This window comes from Watersipora subatra, chromosome 2, assembly GCF_963576615.1.
Source record: "Watersipora subatra chromosome 2, tzWatSuba1.1, whole genome shotgun sequence".
Lineage (NCBI taxonomy): Eukaryota > Metazoa > Bryozoa > Gymnolaemata > Cheilostomatida > Watersiporidae > Watersipora > Watersipora subatra.
In genome coordinates, this window is record NC_088709.1 from 49,903,384 (window position 1) to 49,915,767 (window position 12,384).

The window sequence follows — 12,384 nt, forward strand, 5'->3', positions numbered from 1 at the left end:
ATTTGTGATCGCGGTACCTTTGGCAGATAAAAATGCCCAGACAGTGGCTAAAGCACTAATTTCTCATGAGGTGTTACCTCACGGCGTACCGACAATATTGATATTTGACAATGGAACAGAGTTTGGGAATGCATTGATGAGTGAGCTAGCTAAAATGTTAGGAATGGACAAAAGGCTCAGCCCGCCTTACCATGCACCTACCAATGGTAACTATGTTTAACCTTGTTGCAGTATTATCCACTACCTATCCACTACCACTACCATTTACTCATCATGAACGGCATTATGAACTCCTGTTAGTTATCAAACGATGGTAAGTTCTCTTTTTTTCTCTTTCTTTAGTTGGTTATTTATTTATTTACTACTCACTACTCTACTCTTCACTATTCCCGGCACCTTCAGCTGCTTTATTCTCTTCCACAGAAAAAAATAAGAATTCAAGAATGAGGACCACCTGGGACATACCCAAATGGGTTCCATTGCTGGCAATATTAACAGTGGCCATAAATCTACTCACACGGATACTCCATAAGTGTAAACTAGCTAACCAATGGTCCAACGTGCGCCGACATATTCATACTACTAATATTTTTATATCATAACAAAACTATAAAAAAAATCTACTCCCTCTAAAACTCTTACTCCAAGTTCATCTAGTGCCTTGATCGCAAATTATACACGGTGTAGGTTGCAGTGTCTGTTGTTTCTTTTCTACGTCACTTGTCTTAGTATGTGATGTGTCGTCACAAAGGTCCCTACGCGGCGCTGTCTTCCCTATGTACTTAGGTAGGTCATGACACTCAATTGGATTTTAGCCTTTTTGAGACGTTCCAAGCGCACCACAAAAGGTACGCCTGTCGGTTTACCATCAAGCCCTTAAACTCGCACATTGGCATTAAGTGACCGTATTCGGGTGACTACATATGGCCCGTGTCAGTTCTTAGTGAATTTCTTGATTTGTCCAGGCAATACCTTAGGTACAGATATATATACTATGTCATCTTCTTTGAAGCTATGACCACTAATTTGCATATCATGGTATAGTTTGTAAATTTTCTGTGAAGAGTCCTAAATGTCACTAGCTATACGCCATGCGTCTGCCAACCAAGGACGTGTCGGTTCTGCTACATTCATGTCTTCATTTAAGGATCTAGGTAAAGTCATAGGAATACACAAGTCAAACGGCAAGTCGAGTTCCCATCCAAATGCTAAGTAGGTATGAGTAAAGCCTGTGCTAGCATGTGAAGTATTGTTCAATGCTGATATAACGTAAATTGTAAGCTCATCCCAGTTACTTTGATGACGGTTCACAACATTTGAAATAAGGTTGGCATATACACTAAAGAACCATTCGATTCAACCATTGGTTCAAATGGTTTTTTGGGTTACCCTAGGCGTCTTGGGAATAAAAGGAACTCAACAAATTCATTGTGCACCAAGTGCTGCCGATCAAGTTATTCATCAGTATTCATCAGGATCAAGTTATCGGTCAGTAATTTTGATGACAAAACTATTCATAAAATACAAAAAAAAGTCAGCTGGGATTCAAATTGAATCAAGTGTACAGTGAGGAGTTTATGTTGCAGTCAAATACCAGATGAAGCGTGGGAAACACTATAAGGCCATCATGAAAGCTTGCGATGTATGAACCATTGAATTGGAAATGCTTCTAAAAAGAGGGGGCCTATAGTTTATGAATTTGTAATCAAGCAAAACGACCAGTCCTCGATAAAGCCTGGTTTTCATATGACAGCGCAAAGGGCGCACAACATGGGGGTATGCCGACTGTGATGTGGAAACCTCATTGCACGACGATCTCATGATGATCGCAAGGGTCCAACCGAATGGATTCTTGCGACGGTTGCGTGCGATGATGTATTCCACAATACACCGCTCGACCTTTTCAACCTAGCCCACAATGCATTTATGCATTGTGGATGCATAAGTGCAGATTATGGAGTTCCACAATGCAGATTATGAAAATGCCCATATTACACAGCATTCAATACCTAGTTTATTTTTAATTTGGTGTGGGTGTGGATTTAAAAAAGACACTTGGGAGTAGCAGCAGTGCCATCAAAAGGAGATGGCGAAGCTTTGAGACTTGAACAAACAAGGTAAAAAAATCGGCAATCATTTCCGGCTAGTCTATAAAAATCATCAAAGCTATTTATCAGTTAGCAAAATAAGTAAAAGTGATGTGGAGAAAAAGAAAGCCTCTATGGAACTGAAAAAAGGCTGCACATGTTCATTAAAAACAAATATAAAAATATTAAATGTGCAAACAAAATCCATAAGTCATATTTATTAAAAAATTCCCTTAGTCTAGGGTAGAATTACATTGTAATACTTTTACCTCTTCCACCCACACACGGATCGTTTCTATATTAATAAAACTATGAATTAGTAAATAAGTCAAACGTCATGATAAACCCATGACACATGCCCTAAAACATTAAACTTGTAAATAATTTAGAGTGATGACTAGAATATATATATACACACACACTAAGATACACACTAAAATATATGCTAAGGAAGTGAATGGTAGGCCTACTACATTTGCCCCTGTATCGACTTACTATTATGTCATGGCTATATAAGAAATGTTGGCACACAAGTGTACACTTTTGTCCAAAGGTAGACTTGACAATGTAAGTGTTTGTTATGCGATTGCCAAACACACACACATGCATTCTATCAAGTTCGAAGAAGAATAAAAGCTCAAAATGCCTAAAACATCATGATTGGATGTAAGGCACTCTGCATCATAACATTGTGCTGTTATGTTTCACGTTTACCATGGTTTAATAACCTGTTTAAATGGTACAGGTCTTCTGTCAACTGGTCATAATAGTCGTAGTGAATGTTCCATTGACAGTTTGCAAATTTAATTATCATTCGTTGCCTAGTTTCTAGCAAAACTCGTGCTAAAATCCGGAACAAGAGACGGATCCTCTATGAAAAGCTGAACAAGACTATTGACAGATGTATCCAAGTCAACTTATCTCTATGCAGAGACATCTTTAAGAATTGCTCGGAAAACCTTGATTTTCCCATGGACTAACGTTTCAGATGCAGTTTCTCTCACCCCTGAGCTCCTTTCAATAGTAGAGAAACACAACTTGCTGCAACGCATGGAGGAGAAACTTAAAATATTGCACCATGAATGCTCGAAATTGCTCAGATATTCAGGTAAAGCATTTATGTATGTTTGCATGTACAGTTGTGAAAAATTAAAAATTACAAATGCTTACAAGGCTATGTTTCATTTGTGTGCATGTAAAAGTCGTTTCTATTCTCAATAGATTACTCATTCACGTAATTTTGTCGTTAACTTCCCAGCATGGAAAGTTACTGACATGGCTCAAATATATTGTTCATATTGCAACCGAAACAGATTGAGAAGCATTTGTGTTCATAGAATTCACATACTATCACTGTAACTGCATGTTGAAGTGAAATTGCTACAAGAGTGCAAGACAAGAAAAGTTGAATTTTCAAGGAGCATTTTTATCTCAAATTTTGCAGCATCCTGCCAACTTTACTTTAGCAAGGAATTCAATGATACCAAGATTGGTCCGACAGGTCACTTAATTATTTGGTCATTTTCGTCAATGTGCGCGTTTAGTGATGCAAGGCTACAGAATAGCGAGTTCTGCATTATGCCAAGTTCAACATATCTCATGAGAAGTTGTCAAACATCATTATTCCTAAAGGAAGATAGATAACAAGCCCCTAATCACCTCTACTCGCTGATATCACACTGATAGTGAGACGATTGCCGATGATGGGAGTTGGCATATGCAAGTGTGCTTAACCCTTTCGTAAGTGATGCGACATTAATGTCCCTCAGAGTTTTGAGCGAACAGACATTAATGTCGTTTGGGAAATCCCAACAGCCGTTATTCGTCAGCCGTTTTGTTATTGGCTATTTTTGTTTAGTTCATCAAATATTCTTTTAGCTTTATATTATTAAACATAATCTTATTGTGTTCGCTATCATAGTCAGTCAAACCTAACAAAAGAACAAAGTTACTATGGTTACTACTACGGCGATCCACTACCACCGAAATATCTTCTATTACGAACTACTACTAATGAAACAAAACTAAAACTACCATCGAAACAAAAAAATGGCAAGTCAAACGAAACGATCGCGTCGAAAAATTACTTCTGGAACCAACTACGAGGAAGATATTGCAGATTATGTGGTTGAAACTGATGAATCTTGTTCTAGTGGAAGCGATATGGATGTCAATGATTTCGACGTAGAGTCAGAAACCGGTAGCGATTGTGATAAATCTGAACGTGCCGACGGTCATGATCTAACTACTAGTAGTGCTACAACAGGGGAGAGTGTGAACGATCTAGATGCCGACTCAGTCACTCTGAATAGTTTTACTGGAACAAGTGGGTCTGTTTTCAATCCTGTTGAAGACACTGAACCTGTACAGTGTTTTGACAAGTTTTTTGCCCCTCTTACCGAAGGTGGACAGTCTCTGTGGGAGCTCATAGTAATTGAAACAAATAAATATTACCAGTATTATTTGTCACAGAACCACACAATCAAAGCAAATAGTAGTCAAGCTATGGAAAGACATTGATGTAAAAACTATGCGAGCTTTTATTGGAATACTATTGAGCATGAGCCTGGTGCGTTAGAATTCATTCCACTCATACTGGAATACCACTCATTTTTCACAGGACACGCCAGTGTCTAGAAAAACATTCAAACTGGAAACATTTAAACTCATTCTACGTTTCTTTCATGTCTCAGACCGTAACAAAGAACTAAAACGGTGTTCTCCTGAGCATGACCAAATATACAAATTCCGTCCAGTGTTTGACCATCTGAATGCTACATGGTCCCAGCAGTACAAACTGCCATGTACAATATCAATTGATGAGTCTATTGTTGGATTCAAGGGTCGCCATAACCTTGTCAAGTACATACGAATAAAGAAACACCACTAATGGGGTCCAAAAGAATATAACCTTTGCGATGCAAAAACAGGCTACTGTTTCCAAACCCTCCATCCCACGAGTGGAATGCCTACATCAGTTCATGGCCAGCCGCCTTACAAAGTGTGTGAAACGTTGATGTCTGGCCTCTGGAGAGAAATCACCATCTCGTTATCGACAATTATTACACCAGTGTTCCGCTCTGCGAAGAAATGTTGAAAAAAGGCGTGTATGTCACAGGCACAGTTCAGGCCAATCGTCAAGGACTTCCACAAGAAATGAAAAAAACTAAAACAGAAAGGAGAAATTATTGCATGCAGAAAAGTGAGCATGTTAGCGATAAACTGGATGGATTGTAAACAGGTACGATTACTAACCACTCATGCATCTGCTAAACATGTGGAAGTGGTGCGACGACGATTCGGTGACACCCGAACTATCCCCAAGGTGGTGCAGGAATACAACGCAGGAATGGGTGGCATTGATATGAGTGATTAGATGACAGATGCATATGCAGCAGAGTTTCGAACAATAAAATGCTGGAAAAAAGTAGTGTTTTACTTGATTGACCGAACTCTCACAAATGCATACGTATGTTACAAGGAAAATTCCAATAGGACTGGCAAACCAATGACTCATCACCAATTTATTATCGATGTTGTCGAAAGTTTGATTGGCGACTACAAGGAGCCACGCAGTCAAGTTGGAAGACCAAGTATTGGCACACCTGCAAGCAGAAAAACTGATAGACACTTTCTTGAAAGCATTCCAGATGAAAAGCGAAAAAAATGTGTAGTATGTGCTAGCAACCGAGGTGATGGAATCTACAAAGGCACCAGAATTACGACATGGTGCAAGGACTGTGGGGTGGGGTTATGCAGAGGTGACTGCTTCAAGAAATATCACATGTAGTGACTTCTATATGTGTTAGTTACATGTATTTTAAATTTCATGTAGTTATTCCTGTAAATAAAAAGTTATGAGGTTTTGTATCCTTATGTACAAATTGTTAGTCATTTTGCAAATAAATTCACTCTGTACACAAAAGTTTAATAAATTAATATACTTGCGAAAGGGTTAAGCCCATGCAAGACAAGGGCCATCTTACCTTACTGTGCTTGTTGTAGTGGATATTGATGTAAAATGGATGATGATCATGTCTTAATTTTCTTTTATTGTTTAGGTAAGTTATGTACCAGAAGCTTACACCGATGCTGAGATGTGAAAATAGTAGTGATATGTAATAATTGTTAAATCACTATCGTATACCCTGCGAGTAAGCCTATCTTGTATATACGGCGGCCAAAGAAAAACCGCCTTGAAATCTGGGAATTCATGACAATTCACATACAACCTGACCCTACAAGCGTAATACGCCGTACGTACTTATGAAAGCAGAAGTTGTGTCTACAAATAATCCTAATACGCATGTGCAAGGAGAAAACGTTGCAAAGATCTGATCTTCCTTTTTGGAAAGCTATGTTGTTAAAGCGATTGTTCAAGATTAGCTAAAAAAGTTCATTTAGAGGAAGACATCGACTGGTTTGGAAGTGAAGAGGATATCAGGCCAGAAGTGAAAAAGAAGATTAACAGAGTGAATCGGATTGCGAAAGTGAGAGTGAATCGATCGGCAATGAAACGGAGTATTTACGGATTTCAAAGAGGAGCCGACTGAAAACCCAGAGAATTGCATTTTGATGAGAGCTTGGCAGGTGTCAAAAGTCGAATTCCTGAACATGAGTATTTTTGATTATTTAAAGCTTTTCATTATATCAGCCATCATGAATGTTATAGTTAACGAAACAAATAGATATGGCCTTCAAAAACATGGCGATGTCTGGGAGCCTGTCAATGACAAAGATATTTGGCGAGTTTTTGGTTTAGTTTTGATTATGGGTATTGTCAAGAAGCCTACTCTGATGTCTTTGTTGTATATGCGTGTGTCTGCCTCGTGCCCATTCGTATTGCAGGACCTTAGGTTACGTATGCCAGCCCGGCATTGAGAGGTCACACTACAAGTTCGTGGACCTATAGGAGTCGGCCATGTAGACGACTACGACGATATATATATATGTGACAAACGGCAGACGAGGCTTTTCCCTTGTGGATTTCTTGGTGAGCGCACGTATTTAACATGGCACAGCCGGCAGGATCGCCGATGCGTGGTTGTTAAAAGTGATTTGTGTTGTGATCATTGTGTTCAGTGTTTTACAGGTTCTATACCTCATGGTAAGTGTTTCGTGTGTGGTTTCTGTGTTTACCGTGTTGTGGTTTTTAGTGAAATATTGTGTTTACGGTGCAGTGGTGCTCAGTTAGTGGTGATAAACTTGGTGGGGCTTTTAACACTGGTGTAGTGTTCGTGTCGTGTTACGTGTCAATTATGGCGTTTAATTTTAATGAGTTTCCTTCGTTAAAATTGGATAGTGGTGACGTTAACGGTTCTTGAAAAAGATGGTTTGACAGTTTTAAAATTGTTGGAGAAATGGTTAGCATGAGATTGGGTAAAGATCAAGACGGCAACCATAAATTTAGTGGCCGTACGAAACTTCTTGCGTTATTACACGCAATAGGTAGTGATGGTAGAGATGCTTTAAGCTCTGTTGGTTTCAATGTTTGGTGAAAACTCTACCTACGATGAGGCAATGGCTCATTTAGTTACTATTTCTGGTCCTGATGAAACAGTTTACGTTAAAACGATGAAATTCGTTACTATTTCACAAACAGCTTGTGAAAAGAAAAGCGATTATTTACTACGAGTTGAAAAACTCAGTAGAAATGTTAATTTTGGTGGTAATGATGATGTAAGGAAAGAATGTGCTCTTGCAATAGCTGTTAATGGCTTGCGAGAAGGTTCTTTACGTAGGCAACTAATGCAACAAACGGAATTGAATTGGAAAATACTAACGGATACTTTGAGGGCCAGAAAACTCGCGCGAGAATCTGACGCCATATTGGAAGACGCTAGATGTAAAACTAGCGAACTTAGTGTTTCGGAAATTTCGACAAAAGCTCCTAGAAATAAATATCAAGTAAGAGGAGCCAGTCGTTATTCGAGTTCTGATTCAAGTGCTTGCGAAAATGGTGAAATTAACAGAATTTCACAAAGGCAACGTAAAAGTCATTACGATGAAAGGTCTAAGAATAAATACTCTAGAAAATGGAGTAGAAATTCCAGTTACGAATCTCCTAGATATACAGTCATACTTCAACTTACGAGCTTAATGCATTCCGAGACTGAGCTCGTATGTCAATTTACTCGCATGTTGGTGCAATTCATTTATATATAGAACAATTAAATATATATTGATTGGTTTCCATACTCTAAAAAAAAGCAAATAAAACACTCAAAACAAGATGTTGTAACAGAAAGAACATGTTGGCTATTGTCCTTACGTACTCCATGCTTTCAAAAAGCAACAAATAAAAAATAATGCAAGGAAATGTGATTAATTAAAATGTAAAATTAAATACATACAATAGCAGTTAACATTCGCGTTTGCCAGGGAGGGAGATATAAGTTATCCTTCGTTACAACAGTTGACTTTGATAAATTTAGATTTAATCAAAGTGTTAAAAGACAAACTTAGAAGCAAACCTAAAAGCAAACTTTCATTTTCAACTAAACGTAATTAAAATTTCTTCGGCGTTCATAGTTGGAAATTTCTCACTGGTTAGCGAGAAATCTTTCCTTTTTTCGCTTTCACGACTAGCCGGCCGTTTTAAGATAAACCTATCTAAGGACGTTTGCCTTTGTCGCCCTTGCAACATGTTGCGATTAGGACGAACACAGGTGTCGTCACAAATGGCTAACACACGACCACTAGCCAACTTGTCCGAATGTCTATTAAACAGTTTGGATAGATAGCGCCGGCCTTTTCACATTGCATCGTTTCAGTTACGCTGTCACCGGCCAATTGTTTGTCCAATGCCATCAGCGGTCGTGAAGATCGCTGCACCATTTACAAAACTATGGTTAGTCCTTTTGCGAACTAAATGCCCTGAATATAATCCTTCTGTTTGATAATTATGAATGTATTTCTGGCATATTGCCGAGCTATCTGAATCACTCATACACATTTCGCATATTTTTCAATACTTTTCCGTTTAATATCGACTGCTATTATTTGCTTTTTCTTTGTATTACCTTTTATTTTACTGGCAAACTTTCGGTCTACGCACAGTACTTTTAATTCACATAATTCTGCACAGAAAATCGTGCACAAAAAACACGGTACAACAGTATAACCTGAGCAGTTGAAAAATACAGAGTGATGCTGTTCTAATAAAACACCTCCGGCACACTTGGCAACTCACTCAAGTGCTCGTATCTCAAACATGGCTCGTATGTTAGTGCTAAAACTTGCTAGAAAGCTGGCTCGTATCTTAAGTTTCCCGTACGTTGGAGCACTCGTAAGTTGAAGTATTACTGTAATCGTAGGAGCAGGTATAGAGACTCTAGCAGGTCTTCAAGAGACTCTAGCGTTGATAAGTATAACCGCAACTGGCGTGTTAAGTCTAAAGATGGACAGTCACCTAAGAGTGACGATGAATGTTACAACTGCGGAAGTGGAGATCATAGGCTACGTAATTGCCCTGCAGCTAGATGTTTTGTATGCAATAGGAAAGGTCATACTAGTATTGACTGTAAGAAAGATGGCGCCGATATTACTCGGCAAAGTGAATATAGACACCGCTACAACAGAAGTAGTAGCAGAGAAAGTGATCGGAGTAGGGGCAAAAGCCCTAATAAAAGGGATAGAGATAGTACACGTTCTTACTCCCCAAGTAGAAGTGTAAGGTTTTCATCTGCAAGTCCTAAATGACTAGATAATAAAATAGTTAGGACCTTGAAGGTAAATGGTAGTGAAGTTGATATCACATTTGATACAGGTGCTGATGTTTCTACTTTGACTGTTATGACATCAAGTAAACTCGGTTTGAATTTGAAAGAGCCAGATCGACACCTTAGTGGTGCTCATGGCTCAAGTCTAAAAGTTCTTGGATTCAGTAGAGTAAAAATAGAGAGCTCGTATCATACTACTGATGCTCCTGTGTATGTGTTGAAAGGTTCTAGATGCAACCTTTTAGGAATGACAGAACTTAAAAATCTTAATTTACTCGCTGTCATTAATGGTATGTGTACGGATAATTTTGATCCTATTCAGAAATTTCTCAAGGTGTTTGAAGGCTTGGGTACTATGCCTGGTATGTTTTCCATCACCTTGAGAGGTGAGGCGGAACCCGTCAGGTTGTATTCCCCAAGATCAATTGCAGCTGGGTTAAGATCTCAGGCTACGAAAGAGCTTGATAAAATGCTCACTGATAAGGTTATAGAAAAAGTAGAAATACCTACGGATTGGTGTTCGGGTCTAACAATAGCTCCGAAATCTGGCGGTAAAATCAAAATGTGTGTGGATTTAACCAATTTAAATTAAGGAGTTAAAAGGGAAATTTACCCTTTACCTAAGATCTCAGATATGTTATGCAAACTGTCTAAAGGCACTATGTTTTCTAAACTTGATGCCAACTCTGGTTTTTGGCAGGCGAAATTGGACCCTAAAAGTAAATTACTGACCACGTTTGTAACACCGTGGGGACGATTTTGCTTTAGGCGAATGCCCTTTGGAATTTCCTCAGCTCCAGAATACTTTCAAAGAGCAATGGAACAAATATTGGATGGTTTGAAAGGAGTTATCTGTTTAATGGATGACATTTTAGTGTATGGTTCCGACCCATCACAACATTGGGCGAGACTTCACAAAGTTTTAGGAAAAATAGAAAGCTCTGGGATGACCTTGAGAAAGGAATGGTATCGGGGGCCTGACCAACAACAGGCTTTTGAAGACGTAAAAAAAGAAATGTCTAAAAAACCGGTTCTATGTACGTTTGATCTAACAGCTAAACATCGGGTATCTGTGGATGCCAGTAAAAATGCTCTTGGAGCCGTTTTACTGCAACTAGCTGGCGAAAATAAATGGCAACCAGTTGAGTATGCATCACGGAAAATGTCAGAAACGGAAACTCGATATGCTATGGTTGAAAAAGAAGCCTTAGCAATTACATGGGCTTGTGAAAAGTTTGACTACTACTTAGTAGGACGGAAATTTGAAATAGAGTCAAATCACAAACCTTTGATCTCGATTCTAGGTGAAAAAGATCTCTCCTGCTTGCCAGCGAGAGTACAACGTTTTAAGTTAAGGGTAATGCGGTATGATTACAATATTTTTCATACAGCAGGTAAGGATATGTATTTAGCTGATTCTTTGAGTCGTCCTAACAGCGAGACATATGGTGAGACAAAGTCCAAGAGTGACTTGATAGAAGCTTATGTGCACAACATAGCCTCTTCCAGCACACATACAGATGTGAGGGAGGAGGCCGTGGTCAACGCTATGGCTAATGACGAGTGTGGTAGACTGTGTATGGAATATTTGATAAACGGATGGCCAGATAAACATGACTGTTTACAAGGTGAAATGTCTAAGCTATATACAGCCAGAAATAGCTTGTGTATACGGAGGCATGTTGTTGTATAATTCTAGGATATATATACCTATATCTTTAAGACCTCAATACCTAGAATCATGCCATGAGGGACACCAAGGCGTCACTAAATATCGAAGGAGAGCCCAACGCCATTTTGGTGGCCGGGTTGTTCTGGTGATATTGAAGACTTCATAAGTAAATGCAATGTTTGTATTATGCATTCGCGAATAAAACATCAGCCTATGCATGAGTCAACGTTGCCTTCTAGATCACGGGAGGTTATCGGTTCAGATTTGTTTGTTTTAGAGAGCAGTGTGTTTATGGTGGCAGTTGACTATTACTCCAAGTGGATAGAGGCGTTACCCGTGGCCTCACAAACACCTGGAGCAATAATTACTGTTATGAGAGAATTATTTTCTCGGTTTGGCATACCTAACATAGGTAGGTCAGATAACGGAAGGTGCTTTGATAGCAAGGAATTTAGGGGGTTCGCTGAGGATCAAGGGTTTAGTTTAATTACTAGCAGTCCTAAATACCCTTGTTCTAATGGTATGGCAGAAAGCGCTGTAAAAATTGTCAAGTCTTTATGGAAAAAAACTACTGACAAATATGCAGCATTATTGGCTTATCGTACTACCCTATTACCATCGGGGTTCACACCTAGTGAACTTATGTTTGGCAGGGCAGTAAGGTCTAAATTGGGCATACCATATGAAAGTGACATTGATTATGGTCAGTTCGAGGAATTGGAGAATTCTCGCATGAAGAATTTAAAACGTAAATGGGACAAGAAATATAGAGTTTCTTTGTTAAGTAAACTCGGCCCAGGTCAGACGGTCTTCATTAGGGCACCTACAGACTCAGGGTCGAAAGGTGTTGTACTGAGAGAGGATAACTCTCCAGATAGTTATTGGGTGCGGGTCGGACAAAGTG